This window comes from Sciurus carolinensis, chromosome 15, assembly GCF_902686445.1.
Source record: "Sciurus carolinensis chromosome 15, mSciCar1.2, whole genome shotgun sequence".
Taxonomy (NCBI): Eukaryota; Metazoa; Chordata; class Mammalia; order Rodentia; family Sciuridae; genus Sciurus; species Sciurus carolinensis.
Window position 1 is genome coordinate 14,241,241 of NC_062227.1, and position 12,148 is coordinate 14,253,388.

Consider the following 12,148-nt stretch of genomic DNA (forward strand, 5'->3'; position numbering starts at 1 on the left):
AATAATCAAGAATCAGTCCACCAAGATACAGCCACCACAACCACGGAGGTGGCACACAACAGAATTTCAAAGTAAATGAAGCAAAACCAGGTGGAAATGAAAAGAGAAAACAGGCAGATTCACAATTACAGTTGGAACTTCAAAGTTGGACGTGCAGCAATTGATGGAGCATCTAGGGATAAAATTAGCAAGCATACACTGTTAACCAACTGGACTTAACTGCCAACCCTAGATTATGCCACACAAAAATAGCAGAACACACTATTCAAGTGTTCATGGAGCATTCTCCATAAAGACCATATCTCGGTCATTCAGCAAACCTCAGCCAATTTAAAAGGATTGAAATCATGCAGAGTAAGTTCTCCTACTACAATGGAATCAAGTGAAAAATCAATAACTGAAGACAACTGAAAAACCTCCAAGCACATGCAAATTAAGCACTGTACTTTTTTAATGGTGCATATTAATTATACAGAATAGTGGATTTCACTGAGGCATATTCATACCTACATAAAAACATAATGTGATCAGATCAATTTCACTCCTCTTACCTCTTGGGCTCCCCCTCCTCCTTCTCCCATCTCCTTACTCTACTCTAATGTTTTCACTTTCTCTCTCTCTCTCCTCTCTCTCTCTCTCTCTCCTCTCTCCTCTCTCTCTGTGGGAGGCTGGGGGAGGTACTGATGATTGAACCCAGGGTCATTTTACCACTGAACCACATCCCAGCCCTTTCCATTTTTTATTTGAGACGGAGTCTCTGTAAGTTGCTATTTGTTGAGGCTGGCCTTGAATTTAGGACCCTCCTGCCTCAGCTTCTCAAATCCCTGGGATTACAAGCATGTGCCACTGTACCAGGTCGATCTTCTCCTTTCCTGATGTCTAGGGTTTTTTTTCCCCTTAACTTTCATATATAAGAGAAAAATACACTTTCTTTTTAAGTCTGATTTTTTTCATTCAAAATTAGGACCTCCAGTTCCATCCACTTTCCTGCAAATGATAAAATTTCATTCTTTTTGACTGAATAAAACTCCATTGTGTGTATATACCCCATTTTCTTTTTTTTTTTCCCCACAATAAATATTAATTGGATAAATAACTTAAGGTGATACCCTTTCAAGTCCCCATATATAGATTCTATTATCACACCACCTAAGTTCTCAGAAGTTTCACATTAGACAGAGACTCAGGAAAACATAGGATCTTTGGCTTCCATTTAACAGAGGAAAGACCACAGGCTGGCCATTTGGTCTCAGTCTGCTTTGCCTTCCGGAAAAGGGGCCTAATACCACTTCCTTTTCCAAAAAGATAGCTGCCTGGCATCCAGGTTCAACCATCCCATACCAACCTATCTTTCTCTTATTTGATAGTCTGTCCTCTGACTGTTCCTTTTCCAGCATAAACTGAGAGAGGGAGCCTTTCTGCTTTTTTGGAGTCTTCTGCTCTCAATTATAGGCCTGCACCAAAGATGAACGGATGAAGAATAGTGATGGATTTGTGCACCTAGACAAGTTCAAGGCAGTATGGTCTACTTTCGGGAAGGCCTGGATTCCATGTACTCCTGATGGAAAACCACCCCAGTCCCAGCAGTGCCCAGAATGAGCTGAGAAGGCAAACGGGCACTGGGTTCAGGAGAAAAGGTACTGAGAGGTCAGTTCTTTTCCTTTTAAAGAAGTGGTGTTGTCTGAATCTCCTCCAATGCTCCCTCTGGAAAATTCACAGAAGACAGTGCTTCCTGCAAGAACAGGAGGTGGCCTAGCCTGCTCCTCTGACTAGCTCAAGCTGAGTACAAAGAGCTTCATAGATTGATTGAGTTGGTTTCAGCAGTTGGGAGCCTGGGATCTCCCAAATCTTCTCCAGACTTTGATGATGAAGCAGCATTGACAGTTCTCCCAGTTCATCTTCCATTACCCACAGCTTGGCTAGACCCCACCCCTGAAGCAACGATCAATGCAACCAGGGCACGTGAGGCCATTTCTGTGAAGATATACTGGCTTCCAAGGTAAGTGCAGACAAAGGGCAGCTGCCACCAGTGACAAGGAAGTTGAAGATGTGATGAACCAGAGCCTTCACTGACCTCACTTGTTTTCCCCAGGTCACTGAGAGGCCCACCATGCCGTGAATCCTGACAGGTGACTTTATGAGTGATCCGCTTATACTCCTCATTGGCCAGTTGTATCTTAATCTTCTCAAGCGGGGCACTAGCTCTGGGTTCCAAGGAGGCTTCACAACTTTTGGGAGATAGATTTCACTGCCTTCCAGGAGCTCATGAAGGTATAGTGTGGAATCCCTTTCTCGTAGGTGCTGGTGCAGATCCCGATTAGATGGGAGGAAACCAAGCGTCAGGGGCCACTAGGGCCATCATGCTTCTTCCCCAGGGTGGCCTCAAGCTTGCAGCTTCCCAGGCAACTGCTCTGGTTCCAGTTCCCCGCCGGGACCCAAAGCGCGTACCAATCGCCTCACCGGCAAGAAAGGAAGACGCCATGTCTAGCTGCCACTGTGGTCAGGTCCCCCATTTTCTTAATTCATTCATCTGTTGTTGGGCACCTGGGCTGATTCCATAGCTTGGATGTTGTGAATTGTGCCGCTCTAAACATGGTACCTATACATCTCTAATGTATGCTGATGTTCATTCTTTTGATAACTACCTCCTAGTGGTATAGCTGGAGCATATGGTAGTTCTATTTTTAATTTTTTGAGGAACCTCTATACTAATTTCCATAGTGACTATATTAATTTACCTCACCACCAACAATATGTAGGAGTTCCTTTCCCCCCACATCCTTGCCAGCATTTATTGTTATTAAACAACATATTCTAAGTGATGCCTGGATCAAAGATGACAAACCAAAGAAAATTTAAAATAAAAATAAAATTGACATAATTTTAAATTAAAGAAAAAACATATCCAGCTGTGTGGTTTTCAGCTAAGGTAGTATTGAGAGGGAAATGTATAGCATTAAATGCTTGCATTAGAAAAGCAAAAATAGGGGGCTGGGGATATAGCTTAGTTGGTAGAGTGCTTGCCTCACATGCAGAAGGTCCAGGTTCAATCCCCAGCACTGTGGGGAGTCGGGGGAGAAGCAAGGCAAAAATATATCAATCATTAGCCAAAGTTCCTAGCTCAAGAGACTGGAAAAAGAAGAAAAATAAAACAACCAGAAAGAATGAAACAACAACGAGCAGAAATCAATGAAAGTGAGAGAAAGTTAATGAAAGAGGAAATCTCCTTTGTCTAAAAGAATTAATAAAATTAATTAGGCTTTAGTAATATTAGTACATAATAGAAAGGAAGAAGACACAAATCCTGCAGCCATTAAAATAATAAACAACTCCATGCTTGTGAACATGGCAACTTAGGAAAAAATTGGCCAATTCCTCAAAACTGACAAAATACCAAAAGTAATAAATAACATACATAGTTCTGCAATCATCAAATAAATAGAATTTGTATTTAAAAGTTCTTTAAAAAAGAACTCTCCAGGCGCCAGATGTTTTCAAATAGAAAATTTCCAGAAATATTAAAAAAAAATTACATAGATTTTTCAAAGTCCACTAAAGAGAAGAGTAGAGAATACTTCCTAACTCATTATATGAGGTCACTAGTACCTTGATATCAAAAACAGGAAAGACAGTACATGAAAGGAAACTATAGACAAATATCCCTCATGAACTTACTTGCAAAAATCCTCAACAATATTAGGACACTGATTCAGTAATGTATTGAAAGAATTACCTATTATGACCAAGCGGACTTTATTCCAGGGATACCAGGATGGTTCAAAACTCAATTAATGTCATTAACTATATCAATTGACTACATCCCTTATATGTCTATTTTTGTCTAGCATTTGGTGTCCAGAGGATCTGAGCTTCATTAATTTGGTACGGTTCATATTCTACAAACTCTATAGCACCTTAATTAGAGAAATTTAATAGAAACACTTCAGATGAATTTTTTTATGATTAATTACAAGTTAAATCGTAAATGACTGCTGCCACCTTTTCTTTTAATTTTCATTTATTTTGATAGTAAATAAATGGGATACATGTTGTTTCTGTTTGTACATGGAGTAACAGCATACAATTTGCGTAATCATAAATTTACATAGGGTAATGATGTTTGATTCATTCTGTCATTTTTCCTTCCCCCCCACCCCTCCCACCCCTCTTTCCCTCCATACAGTCCCTCCTTCCTCCAAGTCTTGCCCCCCTCACACCCCCCATTATGTGTCATCATCTACTTATCAGCGAGTTCATTCATCCTTTGGTTTTTTGAGATTGGCTTATCTCACTTAGCATGATATTCCCCAATTTCACCCATTTGCCTGCAAATGCCATAATTTTATTATTCTTTATAGCTGAGTAATATTCCATTGGTGTGTGTGTGTATATATATATATATATATATATATATATATATATATATATCACAGTTTCTTTATCCATTCATCATTTGAAGGGCATCTAGGTTGGTTCCACAACCTGGGCTATTGTGAATTGAGCAGCTATGAACATTGATGTGACTGCATCTCTGTAGTATGCTGATTTTAAGTCCTTTGGGTATAGGCCAAGGAGTGGGATAGCTGGGTCAAATGGTGGGTCCATTCCAAGTTTTCTAAGGAATCTCCACACTGCTTTCCAGAGTGGCTGCACTAATTTGCAGCCCCACCAGCAATGTATGAGTGTACCTTTTTCCCCACATCCTCTCCATCACCTATTGTTGCTTGTGTTCTTGATGATCGCCATTCTAATTGGGGTGAGATGGAATCTTAGTGTAGTTTTGATTTGCATTTCTCTTATTACTAAGATGGTGAACATTTTTTCATCTGTTTGTTGATTGCTTGTAGATCTTCTTCTGTGAAGTGTCTGTTCATTTCCTAGCACATTTGTTGATTGGGTTATTTGTATTCTTAGTGTAGAGTTTTTTGAGTTCTTTATATATTCTGGAAATTAGTGCTCTATCTGAAGTATGAGTGGCAAAGATTTTCTCCCACTCTGTAGGCTCTCTCTTCGCATTGCTGATAGTTTCCTTTGCTGAGAGAAAGCTGTTTAGTTTGAATCTATCCCAGTTATTGATTCTTGCTTTTATTTCTTGTGCTATAGGAGTCCTGTTAAGGAAGTCTGATCCTAAGCCAACAAGTTGAAGATTTGGACCTACTTTTTCTTCTATAAGATGCAGGGTCTCTGGTCTGATTTCAAGGTCCTTGATGCATTATGAGTTGATTTTTGTGCGGGTGAGAGATAGGGGTTTAGTTTCATTCTGTTGCATATGGATTTCCAGTTTTCCCAGCACCATTTGTTAAAGAGGCTATCTTTTCTCCATTGCATATTTTTGGCCCCTTTGTCTAGTATGAGAAAATTATATTTATTTGGTTTGTGTCCGTGTCCTCTATTCTGTACCCTTGATCTTCCTGTCTATTTTGGTGCCAATACAATGCCGTTTTTGTTACTATTGCTGTGTAGTATAGTTGAAGTTCTGGTATTGCGATACCTCCTGTTTCATTCTTCCTGCTAAGGATTGCTTTAGCTATTCTGGGTTTTCTTATTCTTCCAGATGAATTTCATGATTGCTTGCTCTATTTCTGTAAGGTACATCATTGGGATTTTAATTGTAATTACATTGAATCTGTATAGACTTTTGGTAGTATGGCCATTTTGACAATATTAATTCTGCCTATCCAAGAACATGGGAGATCTTTCCATCTTCTAAGGTCTTCCTCAATTTCTTTCTTCAATGTTTTGAAGTTTTCATTGTAGAGATCTTTTACCTCTTTTGTGAGATCGATGCCCAAGTACTTTATTTCTTTTGAGGCTATTGCAAATGGAGTTGTTTTCCTCATTTCCCTTTCAGCTGTTTCGTTGCTTGCATATAAAAATGCTTTAGATTTATGCATGTTGATTTTATAGCCTGCTATTTTGCTGAATTCATTGATGAGGTCTAGAAGTTTTCTGGAGGAGGGTTTTAGATCCTCTAAATATAGAATCATGTCATCAGCAAATAGGCACAGCTTAAGTTCCTCTTTTCCTATTTGTATCCTTTTAATTTTTTAGTCTTCCTAATTGCTCTGGCTAGAGTTTCGAGGACAATGTTGAATAGAAGTGGTGAAAGAGGACATCCCTGTCTTGTTCCCATTTTTAAAGGGGACTGATTTCAGTTTTTCTCCATTAAGAATGATGTTGGCCATGGGCTTAGCACAAATATCCTTTACAATGTTCAGGTATCAATGTTGTATCATTGTTCCTACTATCCCTATTTTTTCTAGTGTCTTGAGCATGAAGGGGTGTTGTATTTTGTCAAACGCTTGTTCTGCATCAATTGAAATAACTATATGATTCTTGTCTATTGACCTGATGGATTACATTTATTGATTTACGGATGTTAAACCATCCTTGCATTCCAGGGATGACCCCCACTTGATTGTGGTGCACGATTTTCTTAATATGCTTTTGGATACGGTTTGCCAATATTTTGTTAAGGATCTTGCATCTATGTTCATCAAGGGTATTGGTCTAAAATTTTCTTTCCTTGATGTGTCTTTGCCTGGTTTGGGTATGAGGGTGATATTAGCTTCATAGAATGAGTTCGGTAGGGTACCCTCCTTTTCTATTTCCTGAATACTTTGAGAAGTATTGGAATGAGTTCTTCTTTGAAGGTCTTGTAGAACTCGGTTGAGAATCCGTCTGGTCATGGGCTTTTCTTGGATGGTAGATTTTTAATGGCTTCTTCTATTTCATTGCTTGATATTGATCTGTTTAAAGTGTGTATGTCCTCCTGGTTCAGTTTGGGAGGAGCATATGTCTCTAGAAATTTGTCAATGTCTTCAGTAGTTTCTATTTTGTTGGATTACAGATTTTTGAAGTAGCTTCTCATTTGTTATGTATCTCAGTGGTGTCTGTCGTGATATTTCATTTTTCATCACAAATTTTAGTAATTTGAGTTTTCTTTCTCCTCTTTGTTAGTATGACTAAGGGTTTGTCTATTTTGTTTACTTTCTCAAAGAACCAACTTTTTGTTTTGTCAAATTTTGAATTATTTCTTTTGTTTCAATTTCATTGATTTCAGCTCTGATTTTCATTATTTCCTGTCTCCTACTACTTTTGCTGTTATTCTGTTCTTTTTCTAGGGCTTTGAGCTGTAATGTTAGGTCATTTAGTTGTTGATTTTTCATTCTTTTCTGGAATGCGCGCCATGCAATGAATTTTTCTCTTAGTACCGCTTTCATAGAGTCCCAGAGATTTTGAAATGTTGTATCATTGTTCTCATTGACCTCTAAGAATATTTTATCTCCTCCCTGATGTTTTCTGTTATACATGTTTCATTCAATAGCATATTATTTAGTCACCAGGTGTTGGAGTAATTTCTCTTTTTTATTTGTCATTGATTTCTACTCTCAGTCCCTTATGATCTGATAGAACACAAGGCAGTATCTCTATTTTTTTGCATTTCCTAAGGGCTGCTTTGTGGCATAACATATGGTCTATTTTCAAGAAGGTTCCATGTGCTGCTGAGAAGAAAGTGAATCCACTCATTGATGGATGGAATATTCTATATATGTCTATTAAGTTAGGTTATTGATTTTGTTATTGAGTTATATGGTTTCTTTGGTTGGATTTTGTTTGGAAGATCTATCTAGTGCTGACAGTGGTGCATTAAAGTCACCCAGAATTATTGTGTTGTGGTTTATGTGATTCCTGAAATTGAGAAGGATTTATTTGGTGTACAGGAATGCACCATTGTTTGGGGCATAACTATTTACTATCATTATGTCTTCCTGATTTATGGTTCCCTTAAGCAGTATGAAATGTCCTTCTTTATCCCTTCTGACTAACTTTGACTTGAAGTTCACTTTATCTGATATAAGGATAGAAACCCGTGCTCTTTTACTGAGTCCATGTGCGTGGTAAGTTTTTTCCCATCCTTTCCCCTTTAGTCTGTGGATGTCTTTTTCTATGAGATGAGTCTCTTGCAGGCAGCATATTGTTGGGTCTTTCTTTTTAATCCATTCTGCCAGTCTATGTCTTTTGATTGATGAGTTTAGGCCATTAACATTCAGGGTTATTATTGAGATATGATTTGTATTCCCAGTCATTTGGCTTATTTTTGATTTTTAAGTTGGCTTGGTTTCTCCTTTGAGTGGTTTTTCTCTAAGGTAGTTCCTCCCTTTGCTGACCTACATTGTTGTTTTTCATTTCCTCCTCATGGAATATTTTGTTGAGAACATTCTGTCGTGCAGGCTTTCTATTTGTAAATTCTTTTAACTTTTGTTTATCATGGAAGGATTTTATTTCATCTTCAAATCTGAAGGTTAGTTTTGCTGGGTATAGGATTCTTGGTTGGCAACCATGTTCTTTCAGAGCTTGAAATATGTTGTTCCAGGCCCTTCTAGTTTTTAGAGTCTGGGTTGAGAAGTCGGCTGCTATCCGCATTGGTCTCCCCCTATATGTAATCTGATGCTTTTCTCTCGTGGCCTTCAAAATCCTTCCTGTCTTTATTTTGAATGTTAGGCATTTTCATTATAATGTGCCTTGGTGTGGACCTGTTGTGATTTTGTGCATTTGGTGTTCTGTAAGCCTCTTGTATTTGATTTTCCATTTCATTCTTCAGATTTAGGAAATTTTCTGATATTATTTCATTGAATAGGTTGTTCATTCCTTTGGTTTGTATCTCTGTGCTTTCCTCAATCCCAATAATTCTTAAATTTGGTCTTTTTATGATATCCCATAGTTCTTGGAGACTCTGTTCATGATTTCTTACCATCTTCTCTGTTTGGGCAAGATTAAATATTTTGTCTTCACTGTCTGAGGTTCTGTCTTCCAAGTGGTCTCGTCTTTTGGTGATGCTTTCCATTGAGTTTTTTATTTGGTTTATTGTTTCCTTCATTTCAAGGATTTACGTTTGTTTTTTGTTTTTTGTTTTTTTTAGAATCTCTATCTCTTTGTTGAAATGATCTTTTGCTTCCTGCAGTTGCTCTTTCAGCTTATTGGTATTATCATTCTTTGCCTGCATTTGCTCTCTTATCTCAACCTTTGCTTCACGAATCATCTTAATCATTTATAATCTGAAGTCTTTTTCTGACATTTCTTCTAACATACTGTCATTGGATTCTATTAATATAGAATCTAGATTTGTTTGGATCATTTTCTTCCCTTGTTTTTTCAAGTTGTTCATGTATTTTCCCCTCTAGCAGTGCAGATTTGGGGTATTGCAGATTCCCCCCTATACGCTTATAGTGACCCAATAGGTTACAAAACCCTTTCTTTAAGGGGAGATCAATATCAACAGCGCCCAATTCAGACACTATGCAATCCTAGACCAAATAGCCTCTATGAGGACAATAACAAAATTGTCATAATAAACAGAATGAGTTCAAATATTATCTTCAGTAAAACAAACAGATTTGCAATAAGGTCTGCAGTTTCTAATGGAGGACAAAGAGGATGCAGAGGGATGTAGAATGTGGCTGTTAATGGGATAAGAAAAGAATATATGGAAGTTCTAGATAATAGAAAGGGTGAGAGTATAATCAAAAGAAATTGGATGTTAGCATGCAAAAAAGGGAGAAAGAGACTCTGAGGGAACAGGTAAACCAAGGAAAAGAGAGCAAGAAAAGTAAAGAAATAAAAACTTAAAATTTTTCAATAAGGAGAAAAATGAAAATCTACAGTGTAACAGTCATATAGTAATGAAACCTCCCAGTGTTCAGTAGCCTGATGCATGAGAGGTACCCGACAATGAGCTTCAAGCCTCCAGCAGGCATCTCAGGATGGGATTTGTCCCACCTGAAGAACGGAGCTATGGCTTCCAGGATTATCCAAGATGGCTGCTCTGGCTTTGAAATGTGTTGGCAAATGGGGAGCTGCAGCTCAGGGTGTGGCCGTGGTCAGCAGGAGGTCCTGGAGGTCAGGTGTGTTTGGTGTGGTTGTGGGATCCTGGATGCCGGGTGCAATCAGTCGGTTGGGGTCCTGGTGGCAGGACGCAGTCAGTCGATGTGAGGGCCCCAGAGGCAGGGAGTGATGGTTGGGCTGAGGGATCCTGGAGATGGGGCTCAGTCAGTCCGGCCAGGGGTCCTACGGGTTGTTGTCTCAAAATGGCGGCAGCCACGTGTAATCAAACCTGCAGGTACTGTAACAGTGAACTTCCAGGCAACAGCGGGGAGCTGGTGCTCCACTGGCGGTCAGCGATCAACTTGCTGACTGTTGTAGGATGATCGGGAGGTGAATCTTGGGCGGTGGGTGATGGATAGGTGTAAGGTGGGTGATGGATAGGTGTAAGGCAGGCGATGGACAGGCGAGAGGCAAGCAAATGGTGGATGATAGGTGCCTGACAGTGAGCAATCTGCACTCAAAAAAGGCGTTGATATGCTGGCAGACTGCAGGTCATCACAGCAGACAAATGGGGGTAAACAGCAGGGGATCGATAAGCAGCAAAAACTGCCTCACCAAGAAACAGATATCCTCTGCTTGAAACCCGAGTTACGGAGCGACTGCTGCCACCTTTTAATACTGTTCTAGGGATTCTAGACAATGCCATGACAAAAGAAAAAGAAATGAGAGGTGTAATGAGCATCTAATAGGAAAAAACAAAAGAACCAACAAACTATTTGAACACATGTAAGAGTTAATCAAGTTTCCAGATCAACTTAAAAAACTCTGTGGCCTTTCTCTAAACCAAAATACAAAATCACAATAACCAAAAATATAAAATATCTAGGAGTTATCCAAGAGTAAAAATTTTATCCTTAGGAGAAATTTAAAATTCTAATAAAGCAGGTAGACTATCTGAATAAACTCAAAGAACCCCACATGTTTAGATTTAGTACAGAAATTAATCTATGAATAAAATATAATTATAGTCAAAATGTCAGCTGGACAATTTTTTCTGTTCTATTGGTGCATTATGATCATATACAGTGAGATTTATTGTTACATATTCAGGCATGCTCACAATATAGCATGATAATTTGGTTGATTTACAATATAGCATAATAATTTGGTTGATTTCATTCCCTAGTCCTTCCCCATACCCTCCTCTTTCTCTCCTCTCCACCTTTCCCCTTACTTTACTGTCTCCCTTCTACTTTCATAAGGTCCCACTCTTTACACATTTTTTCCCCTTTTTATCTCAATAGCTTCTACATATGAGAGTAAACATGCAACCCTTTGCTTTCTGACTTTGGCTTATTTCACTTAGCATGATATTCTCCAGTTCTATCCATTTATCTGCAAATTACATGATATCAGTCCTCTTTATTACTGAATGAACTTCATGGCATATAAATCCACATTTACTTTATTCATTCATTTACTGATAGGCACTTAGGTTGTTCCAGAATTTGGTTCTTGTGAATTGTGCAGCGAGAAACATGGGTATGCATATATCTCTACAGTTTGATGACTTCAATTCTTTAGGATAAATACCAAGGAGTATTATAGCTGGGTCGTATTGTGGTTCTGTTCTTAGTCTTTTGAGGATCTCCATACTGATTTTCATAGTGGTTGTACTAATTTACAATCCCACAACAGTGTAAAAGTGTTCCTTTCCCCCCATATCTTCAACTTTTGTTGTTATTTGTACTCTTGATGGCTGTCATTTCAACTGGAGTGAGATGAAATGTCAGTATAGTTTTGATTTGCATTTCCCTAATTGCTAAACATGTTGAACATTTTTCGTGTATTTGTTGGTCATTCATATTTCTTTGAGAAGTATCTATTTCATTCATTTGTTCATTTATTCATGGGGTTATTTGATTTTTGGTGTTAAGTATTTTGAGTTCTTTATATATTCCGGAAGTAATCCTCTGTCAGAAGAGTAGCTAGCAAACGTACTCTTGATTCCTTTACTGTGCAGAAACTTTTAAATTTGATGCCATCTTCTTTATTTAACTCTTGGCATAATTTCCTGAGCTTTAAGAGTCCTATTAAGGAAGTCATTGCCTGTATCTCTATGTTGGAGTATTGACCCTGTTTTCTTCTAGTTGTTGACAAATTTCATTTCTAGTCTTTGAACAGTTTTGGGTCGACTTGTATGCAGGGTGAGAGAGAGGGATCTGGTTTAATTCTCCTACATACTGATATCCAGTTTCTCCAGCTCTATTTGTTAAAAAAGCTTTTTTTTTTTCCCTTCAATATATGTTTTGGGATCTTTTCT

The 12,148-nt window shown here is 38.4% G+C and overlaps 1 pseudogene; it reads right to left on the bottom strand.

Annotated features, from left to right (window-relative positions):
* Positions 1–1,752: 1,752 nt before the first annotated feature.
* Positions 1,753–2,482, bottom strand: LOC124965771 (transmembrane protein 199-like; annotated as a pseudogene).
* Positions 2,483–12,148: the final 9,666 nt, after the last annotated feature.